The 14,889-nt window shown below is 47.3% G+C and overlaps 1 pseudogene; it reads left to right on the top strand.

Annotated features, from left to right (window-relative positions):
- Positions 1–14,673, top strand: part of LOC138211677 (fibroblast growth factor receptor-like 1) — a 66,842-nt pseudogene extending 52,169 nt beyond the window's left edge.
- The last annotated feature ends 216 nt before the right edge of the window (positions 14,674–14,889 follow it).

Genomic DNA, 14,889 nt, shown 5'->3' with positions numbered 1-14,889 from the left:
TCTTTTTGAAACAATTATAATATCCTCTTATTCCTGCTTCTAAAATGTGAATATTTCCTGGATCATTTAGTTCATTTAGTCCTCCATTATAAGTGTCTTGTGTAGGGACCAAACAAGACATTTTAGGTTGACATATTTGACCTTTTTCTGACATTTAAAGACCAACCAACTGACTGATTAATCGAGAAAATTATCAACAGATTACTTGATAATGAAAATATTTGTTAGTCCCAGTCCTACTTGAAACCTGCACAGACAAAAATACTGTGGCACTCGTGATGAAAAGCCTCTCATTGTTGCTGCTTTTTAAAAACTTGACACAGATACTGCAGGTGAAAAAACAAAAGAATAAAACAATAAAAAAAACTTTTTTTTTAACACACTTTTAAGCCAGGCAGCTAGCAACCGTTTTCTCAAACAGTGTTTCCAAGTTTGACTCTCAGAGAACGAAGTATAAAATCAAATAATCCGCTTGAGACTCTGCTAACAATATTTATCAAGCTAAAATTAGAGCCAAACGGCAAGCTGTGTAAAGTTGAAAAGATTATTTGATCATTTACGCAGCATGCGATGTGGTTAAACGGCAGTTTTGATCAAAACTGCAACCCAGTACTATATTCAAAGAAAGCTTCAGCAAAAATAAATCCTCTCGGGGGTTGAAGGTTTTAGTGGAACAATGCCTCTTCTTTCAGTGTTGCGTAAGACTTGTTCACTTGTGGTAGCTCCTGTCTGAGTTATGGAGGAAAACATCGAGTCTGCGAGGCGAGCTGTGGCCGTGTAGAGCCCGAAACTGTAACCGTGGTCAATTTCAGAGGACTAACAGCGGTTTATGGGGTTTGTCAGATACACAAACTCCCATCGGGACTGCTGGTTTTGGCCCTGATGCTGCAACAAGCGGTGGTCAGTAGAAGCTGACACAGAAACATCCCTCTCTCTCTCTCACACACACACACACACACACACACACACACACACACACACACACACACACACACACACACACACACCGAGTTTCTGTCCACATATCCAGTGTCTCTATATTAAAACCTGGGAGGACATGACCCTTTAGGAAAACACTGCCCCCCGGACACACTCATAGATACAAACACACACACACACACACACACACACACACACACACACACACACACACACGCACACACTGGACTGTGGGACTCATATTTCTGAGCGTGCCCATGTGCAATTGCTGCCTTTTCTCTATAGACCCTGAAAGCAAATACAAGAGGAGGTTAGACAAATACACACACTCACACTCGCACAGGGGTACCCGGCCAGTGAATGTGTGAAATGTAGCACACTGTTGAACCCTCGCTCCCCCCGCAGATTAAGAGAGAGGCGAATGAAAAGAAACAAAGAAGAAAAGACGCAGGAAATGGAAATGAGAAAGATTGAGGGAAAAAAAAAAAAGCACAAACATGAGCAGAGAAAGTAAATGTTCAAATGGGAGAGCAACAGCAGTGTGGCAGATATATTTTATACTCATTGTGTTGATGCTTTGTGCGCAGGCAGAGGCTGCAGGCGTGTGTGTTTTTACTGTAATTGCACCACACGTCAGGTAGCAGAGTTTCAGGGGACATTTTGTGTCTTTTTAGCAAGCGCGGACAGAGACGCATAAACATGTCCTCCCACATCTTCAGCAAGAACTGTAAATCTTCAGAATGTTACAACTGGGACAAGATATGTTGTACAGGATCTCCAAAAAAAGGAGACATTAATCAGAAACATGTGGCCCAAAAAGAGATGGAAACTGCATATGCTTCTTTGTTGTTTTAATTCTGTAGCGTTTGCAGACTTTGTTGTTGTACAGTTATTGTTTGTTGGTATTTTTTTTACCAGACTCACTTTCAGTTGTTTGCATGGAGTCATCCCATTTTGTTTTGCATTTTATTTCCTGCTGCATACTTCACTGCATAACTGTCATCACTACTGATTAAAGCCACCAGAATAGGACAGAAGTGATGTAGGATCTAGCATCAGGATCATGTTAGAGATATTCGTATGTTGTTTACGCTACAGAAGTTATCCCCTGTGTGTGTATTACTCTATTGTAAGCATTGATTTTATCTTATGGAAATATTTTGGTTTTTTTTAATATCGTTTTTACATTCATTTGATAGGGATGAGGGGGGAAAAAAAAAAATCGATGCAGCGTTGTATCATGATATTTTGGGGGGCAATATTGAATGAATACATGCACTTGAAGTATCCATATTATATAATATAAAAAATATATATATAAATTTGTCAGGTGAATTCAGCATTTATGATATTTGTCGGTCAGTCTGTCTCATTGACAGCATGAGATTGAGGAAACATTCACTTTTATTGACACGCAAAGCGATCCTGTGACCGGAAGTGACGTGTATAGAAATGCTCTCGTGCAGGTGTCTCCGACCGGAGCTGGTGGTTGAGTATGTGTGTTTTGTGTATCACTTTGTTATTATTCACGTAGAAGAAGCGTATCCGTGTGGTTTGGTGGAGCTCAGCTATGTGACTACATAGTTGCAGTAGTCGTACATGAGTGGCTCTGGAACACTTTTATTTTGTCTAAGTCGCTCTCAGAGGGAAAAAAAAAAAAAGGTTAGAGATCCGTGGTCTAGTGGACCCGGGATGAACCCATGTCTTATATGAACGGCATCAACGCGTCCAACAGTTTGATCTGAATGTGTCCAACATGCGTCACCAGACCCAGGTCACACACACCATTTTCTGTTTGAAAGTTGTATTATTGGCAATGTGTGTACACTTGTTTGCCTTCATGTGTGACTGTATGTGCTTATCTTTATGAGGCTGTGTGGATATTTCTATGTGTGTGTGTGTGTGTGTGTGTGTGTGTGTGTGTGTGAGTGTTAGTTGTTGAAGGCACCAGCCAAAGTATCTGGCTAAACATTAGAAGGTGGAACGAGATCAGAAGAAAAACATTTTGTTTATTAAAAACAGCTGAAGCAGGGAGGGAATGTGTTTTCTGCTATGTGTGTGTTCAAGTTGAAACAAACAGCGAACCGTTCACTCCAACCTCAACCCCGCAGTCGTATAACGGCGCTGAAGAAAGGTGTAAAACCGGCTGCGCTGGCACAAACATTTTCTAAAATCCTGGATGTGCAGACAGACGGCAGGTTTCACAATGAAAGACAGATTTACAGTTTTACTCGCTGAAGTACAAGAAGGTTAAAAAAAAAAAAAAAAAGGTGTCACGTTCAAAATATTCAAATATATATTTAAAGCAGCGATTTTAATAGCAGGGGTCTTGGGTGTGTAAGTATTGTGCACGGTTATGGCGTAACGTTCGCTATAATTAGTGAGACCACACATGCTGAGCGCGCTCTCGCTGCTCTCTGAACTTCTTCAGACAAACGCTTCCTCTTCGCGTCGCGTGTGAAGTGATAATGGACGAGTCAGCTGCGACATCGTGTGTTTACAGTCCGACGTGAACTCTGTGTTGGCATCAATAGCCGGGTGTCCACAGTTGGCCTCGGAGTGCAATTCTTGCACTTATTTTTGGATCAAACAGCGTTCTGATGTTTTGAACATTTCAGAAAGACGCCGCTCTTTGACAGCTTTACATTTCTGTTACAGTTCAGTCATTGAACTTTCTGAAACACTTGAGCGTCTTAAAATCTAAAGAACCGAGAACAAGGTTATCATCTTTGTTGCACTGTTCCTCAAGGTGAAACGTCTTGAACGCTGCTGTGTTTTGTCATCTAAATATCACGAGGAAATCTCATTAGTCGCCTTTCAGTCAGCTTGAATTGTCTTTTCTTTCTTTTTTCTTTTTTTTTAAAGCTGCTGGACAGCTGTTAGGTAACTTGGTGAGGATGGCGGGCAAGGTTCACACTTTATGGGTAGCAGTTGCTTCATTCGCAAAAGTGAAGAATAAAGTTTGATCAGTGACAAAACTGTGCAGCGCATTTAAATGCCAATTAAATAGCAGAAACATAGCTGGATGTATTTAATGTGACTGGCGTTGCACCCATCATGGGAATCACATATCTGTACGACAACCATGCAGCGCTCAAACAAGGTCGGAAGTAGAGTTTGATCAAGTAAAAATGTGCACACTCACAATCCTCTAACCCCAAAAGCACTTCGTTAATAGGACATTAACACATGCAGACAGTGTTCTGTAGTATTTAAGCTGGGATATAAAAACAAGTTGATCTAAATATAGTCCACGTCATATAGTTCACTTTTCAGGATTTACTCCGCTTCACCGACACTTGCGTAACTTGTAAAGAGTCCCTGGATGGAGAGCATGCTCCTCTTTGTTTAATCTTTAAACCTTTAACATACAGTTTTCCATCTTTCATTTCCCCTCGAGTAGCTTTTAAGTTGCTCAGCTCATCGTACTCCTCCCTGTCGGGCAGAATTGTCTTATTCCAGCTGTTCACAAAATCGATGTGATGTTTACAGCAACGGGAAAAACTCAAACACGAGCTCTATGCCACCTTGTTCTCCTCTCATTATAGATTTATATATTTGCACACGAGCAGACGCTTTTGGACTCGAACCCAAGACGATTAAACAGAAATATTCGAATGTCTTGTGCATCATTTAATATAAACTGATATGTCTGTAAACTTTGGTACCTGAGCTACAATGAGATACTTTGTTTTAAACGATCTTGTCTCTGACCTATTATCATTAATCACGCTGCATGTCAGTCGATTTTTCCGGCAGCCTGAAAACACATCCAGCGTATTGCTTTGATTTTGAGGAATTCCTCGACCACTGTGGCCGCACTGTGCGGACAGTGGACGCGGTTTCAGCCTGCGTCTCGTGAGTGGGTCTGCAAGGAGGTCTGCCAAGTAAAGTTTACAGCTTTGCACGAGGCAAGAGGGGGAAGGGTTCGCTTTCTGGTAAGAGTGCTAAACCATGTTCTCCCCTTCAGATTAGACCCCCGCGCCGCCTGGCTTCAAACGCGCTGCCCTTTCTCAGAACTTGCCGTGCATGTGGCAGGAGGGGAGTGATGAAGGGGGAGTCCGAAACGAGGGAAAGGGGAGCGAGGTTTGACGTGAATACCGCCACCCTCAAGTTACCATTTAGTTAAATAATGCCAGAACACACATGCACTGACACACCCATGCAGGAATTCATATCTCACACACACACACACACACACACGGAGGGCCGGCACCACGTGGCCTGCCAGTATGCTATTAATACCAGCCTTGAGGATGCAGGTCATGTCTCGTATCTGCATTTCAGATGCGTGCTTTACTCCATCATCCAAACAGTGATGCTTTGAAGAGATTTGGCGCCGCATTAAACACAACAAGCTTTCAGGTGGCCTTCTAAAAATCCCGAAAAGATCATTGTACGTCCCAACGTGCACGATAAACACGTCCATTTACATTTACCGCGCACGCTCTCGCATAGTTTCCGCAGGTGGTCCGAGGCTGTTTGGTTCCCTTTTTCTTTCTCTTTATAACTACCATCAGGTTTTGGTTGAAGTTTCAGGTTCCATCCAAGTTAACCGCAAACCCCCTGCGTGTATTTTGACAGACCTGGTATTGGACTGTATCGGCCCTCCGTCCCTTTTGAAGGGCCCCTCGGATACATTGGCTCCATCTTGAAGTGTTTCTTAGCGTGAAGGTCCAGACAGATGTTTGTATCTTTTTGATAATCAATACTGAAAGACGTGCTGAGGGAGGGAACCGAATACACCGGAGTGAAAAGGCAATATGATTCTGTGTAGTGTGATTTTAACATTTACAGTATGAAGGTACTTTAAAAAAAAAAAAAAAAAGAAGCTGAATTATGACTGTCATTTTCCCCTGAAAGTATTAGTAATATTGAGTATTTTTTTTCCTCTTTTTGTGAGCATGTTTAGGCCCAAATTCAAGGCAGGAATGAATCATTATAGGGTTTTGGAAACACGGTGGTGGAGTCATATTAATTTGATGACTTTCATCACTACAGATTTGCAGCAGCAACAAGTCTCTGGCACAGTCCCGCAAACGGCCGAATATGTTGTATCATATTATTTATCATTTGCTTTAATAATAAATGTGGTGGCTGAGCAGTTTAGAGTTGCGTGATGAGGTGTTGAGAGCAGAGAACAAACTGGAAAGTCAGTTTCTAAAAGCCAGAAATCAAAGTATACGGTGCCGTAATTGCTCTGTAATATTGGTATCACAGAAATCACTGTTGCCTCACTCTCTAAAGAATCTTTTACACATTCAGTCTCTCAGTTTGACTTTGGCGCCAGTCTGCCCATCGTCAGCCTGCTTTTCTAACGACTTATCCATCTGTGTTCACCCTTTAACTTTTGCAGCGCAGTTTCCTTACAGTAAAAACCTGCATATTTTAAGCATGTTATCAAAAGCGATAACATTTCACCTCTTAAACGTTATCAACCTGCTTCCAATTTGCGCAAGTCAACCAACGAATCGCAGATTTTTTTTTTTTTTTTTTTTTATTTAATGACCCGACGCCGATGCCGCTGCATCATGTAAAACAGCTGTCGGAAAATCCCACTCGAGAGGCTCCGTCTTATTTTTTTTTTAGCATGTCGCTAAAGATTTGTGCGCACAACTACCTGCAACAAGTGGGTGCAGAGACGATGACTTCGTCGAAACAACTCAGCTCTGACAATGAAGCCAAAGTGAATTATTATTTGTCTTGGTCGTGACACCGCTTGTCTTTTTTTTTTCTCTCCGACCAGATGACTCCGGTTCGAGAAACAGCGCGGGGACGGCCGACGGCGACGCCGAACACGCCCCGGGGCCGGCGGGGAAACTCGGTAACCGCCGTTCAACTTCTCTGATCTCATCGCTGCATTCACGTAAACATAAACGAGCAAGAAGCCTCGCGGGCAGCGCTTGAGGTAGCTGAGATTGTGTGCGATTTTTTTTTTTTTTTTTTTTTTTAAAAAGCACGGTAGCGCATTGCGCAAGGAACGCCGCGCGGTCTGCGCGAGGGGCAGGAGGTGAGGAGGTTTACGCCCGGGGTGGCTGTTTGTGTTAGTAATTGGCTCCGACAGAGTGGAGAGCAGTCTATTTGTGTGAGGTGTGATTTGGTGGGACACATTCTTCCCCCTCCCCCCCCCCCCCCCCCCCTCCCCGGACCCTCCTGAAACGTAACCCCTTCTTTCTTTGCTTGTTGGTGTCCTTTTATAAAAAAAAAAAAAAAAAAAAAAAACCTCTTTCTTGTCATAAAAAAGGGTCTTTTAGTTGCACTCTCCTTTTTGTCTTTTACGCATTTATGTGTTTGCCTCCCTCAAACAGCCAAACATACACACGGAGCGGCTTTGGTGTGCACGCGAACACACAAATAGTTTCTTTGTTCGTCCATTGTTTGTCGCCTCAACCGCGTTAACGCGACCTTTTCGCTATCTGTCCTCCAGTTAAATCATCAAAATCGACATCGCTGATATGAATGAATGAATGAATGAATGCATGAATGGAACTTGTTGTGCCCCTGGGGTTTGGGTTGCGCAAAGAGCATCAACAACAACAACAACAACAACTAAACATGACAACGCATACATAATCTGACAAAAAAAAAACAAAAAAAAACGTAAAAACTTCACCAATAGCATCAGTTGGTAAATGGATAAAGGACAGGAAGTTAGATGGGGGGGGGGAAACAAAGGGTGCAATGCATCTTTTTGTTGGCATCCTGGGCATGTTGTACCTTCACCCCGAAGATGTCTGTGATTTAAGTACGGAGCTGGTGTTAAAAGGCAGTTGGCTTAGCTGAGCAAAGAGACCAGAAGGAGGCAGGCTCACGCGAAAGCTGAGAAATCTCCTTCTCAGAACCTCCAACTCAACTCAACGTGCTCTGTTTGTTTAATTCTTACACAAACAGAAATTGTAAAGGTATATAGTTTAATAGAAGATACAGTACGTGCCTTTTCCGTGTCATCGGCCAGCGGTTTGCACCGGAGCCAACTTAAAGCCCGGGAGTCTAAAGCCGTTTAAAAGCACAGATCGGCGGATTCTCATTTCACGCATTTTGTGTCACTCACGTATTGCAGATGAATGTGCGAGTTCTGCGGTTCATTTCCAAGTATGGTGTTTCTTTCAAGGGGTCAAAAGTGCCAAAATTAACAAACGAATGAAAGAAAACAGATGAAAAAGAGAAGATAATCTAATGTAGCAAGGCACAGCTTCCAGGTTTTAAATTTCACACTCTGGAAACACCGCTAACTCGGACCGACTCTCGCTGGAAACAGCATTCGACTTTTGAGAATCCACAGCGTCCTGTGACGGTCTTGTTACTGTAACTTACTGTGACTGTTCATCCTTTAAACTCAAAAAGCTCTAAAAGTCAAAGACAGTTCAGGCCGACTCCGGGAGAACAGCAGGCGAGCCAGCTGTCAATCACAGCTGTCAATCAACGTCCAGACAGCAGACGGAAGCCTTCAACAAGCCCTCAGATCTTATTAACGGAGCGATAGTTTCCCACAAATGAGCACCAGAACATGTATAAGAGGGCCAGAATTTAGGGATTAAAATCGTAATAACGAGTTTAAAGAATAGACTTTTTATTTCTTGAGAGAAATTGACGCTTTTTGAATGAGAGTCAGTTAGAGGCTGGGATTATTTGAAGCCATAATCTAGTAGCTGTCGGTGGGCTATTACATTTGAAAGGTTCTTGGCAGCGTCTCACCCGGCTGCCTAATAGTCACTACTTCAGAACAGAAGAAATGGCCGTGCTTCAGAGGAGACGTCAGGCTCGCCGTCTTTACGCAAAGAGTTACGTCAGCTGGCTTCGTATTTACTGCACATGGAAGTGGTATCAGTCGCGCCATCTAAGTCTCAGGAAAGAAAGAGCTCTGTTAAATCCTGAAGTCAAATTCCTGACCTAAATCTTAACATAAATGTAATCCTAATTCCTATTTTGGCCCGACACAAGTCCTCGCTTGAACCACTCGAGTCCAGATGAGCCAAAAATACGCTCAGTTTGCAAAAATCGTCACTGATTTTAGCATCTAAAAATCAGTGCTGGATTCCTCCAGGCTCTCTCTCTCTCTCTCTCTCTCTCTCACGCGCACACTCTCTCTTCCTCTCTCTCTTCCTCTCTCTCTTCCTCTCTCTTCCTCTCCCTTCCTCTCCCTTCCTCTCTCTTCCTCTCTCTTCCTCTCTCTCTTCCTCTCTCTTCCTCTCTCTCTTCCTCTCTTCCTCTCTCTCTTCCTCTCCCTTCCTCTCTCTCTTCCTCTCTCCCTTCCTCTCTCTCTTCCTCTCTCTCTCTTCCTCTCTCTCTTCCTCTCTCTTCCTCTCTCCCTTCCTCTCTCTCTTCCTCTCCCTTCCTCTCTCTCTTCCTCTCTCTTCCTCTCTCTTCCTCTCTCCCTTCCTCTCTCTCTTCCTCTCTCTTCCTCTCTCCCTTCCTCTCTCTCTTCCTCTCTCTTCCTCTCTCTTCCTCTCTCTCTTCCTCTCTCTCTTCCTCTCTCTTCCTCTCTCTCTTCCTCTCTCTCTTCCTCTCTCTCTTCCTCTCTCTCTTCCTCTCTCTCTTCCTCTCTCTCCGTCTCCGGCACACTGTCCGATCAAAGGCAGTCGGTCGGAGGGTCGGTGGTATTTTTTACACTGTGAAGTGCTGGCGTTGAAGCGACCCCTGAGACCCAGAACAAGCCTGCCCTTTCGCTCCCTCCAGCTCTCACCTTCTCCCCTCTCTCTGTCTCTTCGTCTTTTCTCTGCACCTCTTCGTGCGCCCTTTTCCTTTCCCTTTTCCTTTTTTATTGTTTTAACTTTCTTTGTTCTCCTTTTTTTTTTCTGCCAGCACTTTGAGTTGTTTTGTGTGTGTGTGTGTGTGTGTGTGTGAGTGTGTGTGTGTGTGTGTGTGTGTGTGTGTGTGTGTGTGTGTGTGTGTGTGTGTGTGCAGTCTGTCGGTCTTCTGTATTTTGCTGACCCTAACCTGAACTCCGCTCGTTCGTTTTGTTTTTTTCCCATCTGTTCTCCTCTTCGCTTGTGTTTGATTTGGTTCGGCTTCGACGGTGTAAATCTGTTCATTTCAATAACACCTTGGCTGCGTCCCGCTCGCTCTCCAGTCTCTCTTTTTTTTTTTTTTTTTTTTATCCAGTTCCAGTTCAGCTGCACTTTGCCTCGGCTTCTTCACTTTGCGCTTAAATTCGGCCTGAGCCGGTATACCAGCTGCATTTATGCAATCATCAAAGTCGGGCATTAAGCTGTGAATCATTGTCTCATCCGCCGTACTTTCCTCACTCTCCGTTAGCTCTTATTGACTCTGTCTGGTCACAGTTCAGCTGTAGTCCAGTAGCTTTTCTCAGACTCAGGAGGCACAAAGGCGAGACTTAAAAGCCTTTCCGGTGTGTTTGTTTTGTCATCCCGCCCGGCCTCGGGCCTGTCGACGGATAGCTGCGCTCCGCTGAGTAATGCGGCCGCGGACGAAAATCCCCCAAATTCGAGCGCGCGAGGCCGTCACATAACTCTTCCCCCCTGTTTGTTTACCGGAGCAAGAATAATAACCGTGTCCCGAAGAAAGATGCAACTGCGGTAGTTTGAGGGTGATTTATCGCCCCGGTTGATGGCTATCTGCTGTGCTTGGAACACGAGGGCTATAAAATCAAGCGCTCCTGTGAGTGATTTCCTCTCCTCCCCTCCCTACTGCTTTTTCCCCTCTTTGATCCGTTTTCACCAATTATTTTGTTTTTTTTAAAAGAGGATTTGTGTGTATGAACAGACTCGCGAGGGTTTACGTTACATCGGGTCGGTGTCCGGACATTTTTATTTATTTTTTTTAAGGGGGAACGTGTAGCTGAATGTTAAAAGTTAAATCGTGCAACCGGTGGAGGGATGCGGACGTTTGGAGCGGGGCGGTACGGGGTTAACCGACCATCGTACGCTTCCTAGGGCCCGTCCCGGTTGTGTCTTTTTCGCCACGTCTACGTGCGCGTTTGTGTGTTTTCCCCCCCGGGTCGTGCGAGTCTTCTGTGTCAAGGAGAAAGAGGAAGTGATTCAAAAATGTTTCCCCTAACAAAACAATTAGGGTTTATTACAGCAAATTAGACTGTATATACCGGGAGGCGCACTGCCACATGTCGACCTCGGCCCGTCCAAAACGCTCCCCACGCTGCAAAAAATGTCACAAACGGTCCGGTCCGCAAAAAAAAAAAAAAAAAAAAGAAAATCCCTCAAACGTCTTCTGAGACGATTCAACTCGATCCCTCTCTTTGTTTTAGAAGTTGATTTCATGGAGCGTAAATGGGAGGTTACGCGGCGGTGCGGACCTCTTTACGCTCCTCGTTTTAATTCTGAAAACATTATTTCGACTCCCTCTGTCCCCCCCCCCCCCCCCCCCCCCCCCCCCCCCTCCTCCCTCCTCCCCCGCCCCGCTTTCCATTCGCAGTCCGTCCGCGTTTCACCCAGCCGGCGAAGATGAGGAAGCGCGTCATCGCCCGGCCGGTCGGCAGCTCGGTGCGCCTGAAGTGCGCGGCCGGCGGCAACCCCCGCCCCGACATCGTCTGGCTGAAGGACGGCAGGCCGCTGGCCGACGAGGAGGGCGGAGCGGGGGACGCGGTGGGGGACGGGGGGAAGAAGAAGAAGTGGACCCTGACTCTGAAGAACCTGACGCCGGAGCACAGCGGGAAGTACACCTGCCACGTCTCCAACCGGGCGGGAGAGATCAACGCCACCTACAAAGTGGAAGTCATACGTGAGTCGGGGGTCCCGGTGTCACTCCGTTGTTTACTTTCTAAAATGTCCGAAAATATTAAGATCGCTGGTGACGTAATATTCCTGGAGGCCCAGAAGTGACGTCACCAAACTGCTTATTTTGCCAAATCGGTCGTCGGGGGGGAAAAAAAAAAAAAAAAAAGATATTTACAATCATATAGAAAGCAGCAAATCCTTTCCATTCACTCTACCTTGAAGCTTCTTTGCCTTTTTTTTTTTTTTTTTGTGATGAAGTCGACTTTGAGTCGGTTATTCAAATCTGTTGAGTCCGAAACGGGCTTTCTTCCCGCTCGGACTGACGACGGTGCACAGGAGACACCGTCAGGGGACATTAACTCCCAACGTTAACTTCTCACCCATTTGAAGTGATTTGTCGCGGAGACGATCGGCTCACCGGCACATTTCTCTCGCACTTACGACGCTGCAAAAAAAAAAAAAAAAAAGACAATTTGAACGTCACGACAGTAAATCTCGTATTAATTACGAGGTCGGTTCCTTCGGACCCGCGCCGACCCGCGCGGTTTAAAACGGCATTTTTACACCACATCTGTCCGGCGTTAAGCCGCAGCTGCAGCCCTTCCCGAAAGACAAGTTACGCGGACGCGCCGGAGGTGGTGGGGGGCCGGTGGAGGGGGGGGGGGGGGGGGGCTGTAAATCAAACGTGACATTTTCGCTATCGGGCGAGATTCAATCAGCTGTCAGTCAGACGGGGCCCGTCGGAGGGAGCCGAGGTCAGGAGGGCGGCGGAGCTCTTGAAGCGACACGCGTAAATCCGCAAACGCAGGTACTTGAAGCGGAGCGCGGCGGGAAAGGTGAATTATCTCCCGGCGGCCGGACGGGTTTGCGCTTTCTCGACTCCGACGCCGGAGGGGTCCTTCTTTAAAACGGGATCGAACAAAAAAAAAAATATTGGAGACGAGATACTTTAAAATTCAGATTTCAAGACTTCGGGACGTGCTGCCGGATGCAGTAAATATTGCTTTTGAACCAGAACTCTTCCAGAGCCGCAATGTTCTTCTTTTTTTTTTTTAAGTTTAATTCGTTTCGTTGATTGTCTTCTGCGTTGCAATTAAAAGAAAGAAAGAAAAACAACAAAAAAAGTCGAATTCGTTTCAAGCATATTGAGTAAAATAGAGTATAATCTCTTGATTTTGAAGTTGACAGTCTACAACGATTTCAACGAGTCGTCCTGTTCACTCCTGACCAAAATATCATGTATTATTGAATGTACTCTCTCTCTCTCTCTCGCTCGCTCTGTGTCCCGCGCGTGGCGTTGTCTCTGTCTTCAGAGCGTACCAACTCCAAACCCATCCTGACCGGGGACTCACCCCGTCAACACCACCGTGGACTACGGGGGAACCACGTCTTTCCAGTGTAAAGTCCGCAGCGACGTCAAGCCGGTCCATCCAGTGGCTCAAAAGAGTCGAACCCGGCGACGAGAACAAATTCAACTCCACCATAGAGGTACGAACGCACGCCGGCAAACAAAAAACAAACAAACAAACAAACCAAAACAAAAAAAAAAAAAAGCAGCAAATTCTCCGAGACGAAACCGTGGTTGTTGACCGGATGTTTTCATCGGAAGGTCGGAGACCACCGCTTCGTGGTGCTGCCTACGGGAGAGGTGTGGTCGCGGCCCGACGGGTCCTACCTCAACAAGCTGCTGATCACCAGGGCCAAGGAGGAAGACGCCGGCATGTACATCTGCCTGGGAGCCAACACCATGGGCTACAGCTTCAGGAGCGCCTACCTCACCGTGCTGCCCGGGTGAGAGGGGGACGGAGAGGGGAGCCGACGCGTCCTCGGAGAGGCCCCGGTTATCCGCCGGACCGAAACCGCGCGCCCGATTCCGGCGTTTGGAATAAACTCTCCGCGGCTTCGGATCGCCTCGATTTTAGAGTTCACGTGCGATTCAGAAATTTCATCGCAAATTTTCGATTTGAATTTGACCGCGTTCAGTGCGTGCAACGTTTAGTGCTGCGTGAATACTTGCGTAATTAAGGAACCGCGTCGCGACAGACCTCCCCGTGACGGTGACGGGTCCGTACGTCGTGTTCCCCGCCTTGTTACTACGCTTAACGGTTTTGAATCATTGCTTGCGTATCGTTATGTCTAACTTCTGCCCGTCGCTCGGATTTAATTCGGTTGCTTTATTCTGAAAAAGTCAGGAAGAAAGTAACAGAGCTGTACAGTGAAGCCCGGGGGGGGGGGGGGGGTCGTGGTGATTCACGCTCCCCGGCGCTCGGCGGATGAACGCCGAAATACTACTCCTCCCGAAGAGACCCCCTGAACACGAACCGTAGTCCGACCGTCGGGAATGAATCAAAAACCGAGTGTCCCGCTGTTTTGTGTCTTTCTGCCTCGCTCCGCACTCGGGACGAGACAGAGCGACGGGTGTCGTGTTTCTCCCTCCCCCCCCCTCCCCCCACCGCCATTAACTCCCTCCCCTCTCCCGCTCCCGTCGCAGACCGAAGCCTCAACCCAACTCCCGTCCCGACGGCGACGTCCCCGAGCCTCCCGTGGCCCGTCATCATCGGAATACCAGCCGGCGTGGCCTTCATCTTGGGCACCGCCCTCCTCTGGTTCTGCCAGTCGAAGCGCACCTGCTCCGCCTGCTCCTCCTCCTCCTCCTCCTCCTCCTCCCTCCTCCTCGTCCTCCTCCTCCTCCACCTCCTCCTCCGCCGCCGCTCCGCCCGCCGCCCAGCGTCCGCCGGCGGGCGGTCGCGACCGGGCCGGCCCGCCGCCGCCCCCCCTCCTCCTCCCCCCCTCAGCCCGGCCGGCGGGGACAAGGACTGCCTCTCGTACGAGGACTACGTGGCCCATCAGCAGCTGCTCCTGGCTCAGGGGCGGCGCCGGTCTGGCTCCCAAGGTCTACCCCAAGATCTACACGGACATCCACACGCACACGCACTCGCACGTGGACGGGAAAGTGCACCAGCACCAGCACATCCACTACCAGTGTTAGCGGCGGGCGGCGGGCGGCGTGTCCCCCCCCCCCTCCCCCTCCCCCTCCCCCCGCTCGCCGACGGCGACCGCCGACGCACGGAGGGGGGGGGGGGGGGGGGGGGGCGCCTCGCGGAAACCCCGGCGACCGCGCGGCTCCGCTCACCAACGGACTTTCACACGAGACACGAACAATGAAGGATGGAAAGAAAGGTCCTTTATATTTTCAGCCCGATCGGGAAGCCGTATTAAATCGGAGAGAAATCCCCAAATTATTTTATTCGTTTTTTTT

This window comes from Embiotoca jacksoni, unplaced genomic scaffold (assembly GCF_022577435.1).
Source record: "Embiotoca jacksoni isolate LCO1_2020_lvr unplaced genomic scaffold, fEmbJac1.0.p SCAF_5, whole genome shotgun sequence".
NCBI classification, from domain to species: domain Eukaryota; kingdom Metazoa; phylum Chordata; class Actinopteri; family Embiotocidae; genus Embiotoca; species Embiotoca jacksoni.
The sequence above is the reverse complement of the archived record's forward strand: the minus strand, read 5'-3'. Positions and strand labels throughout refer to the sequence as shown.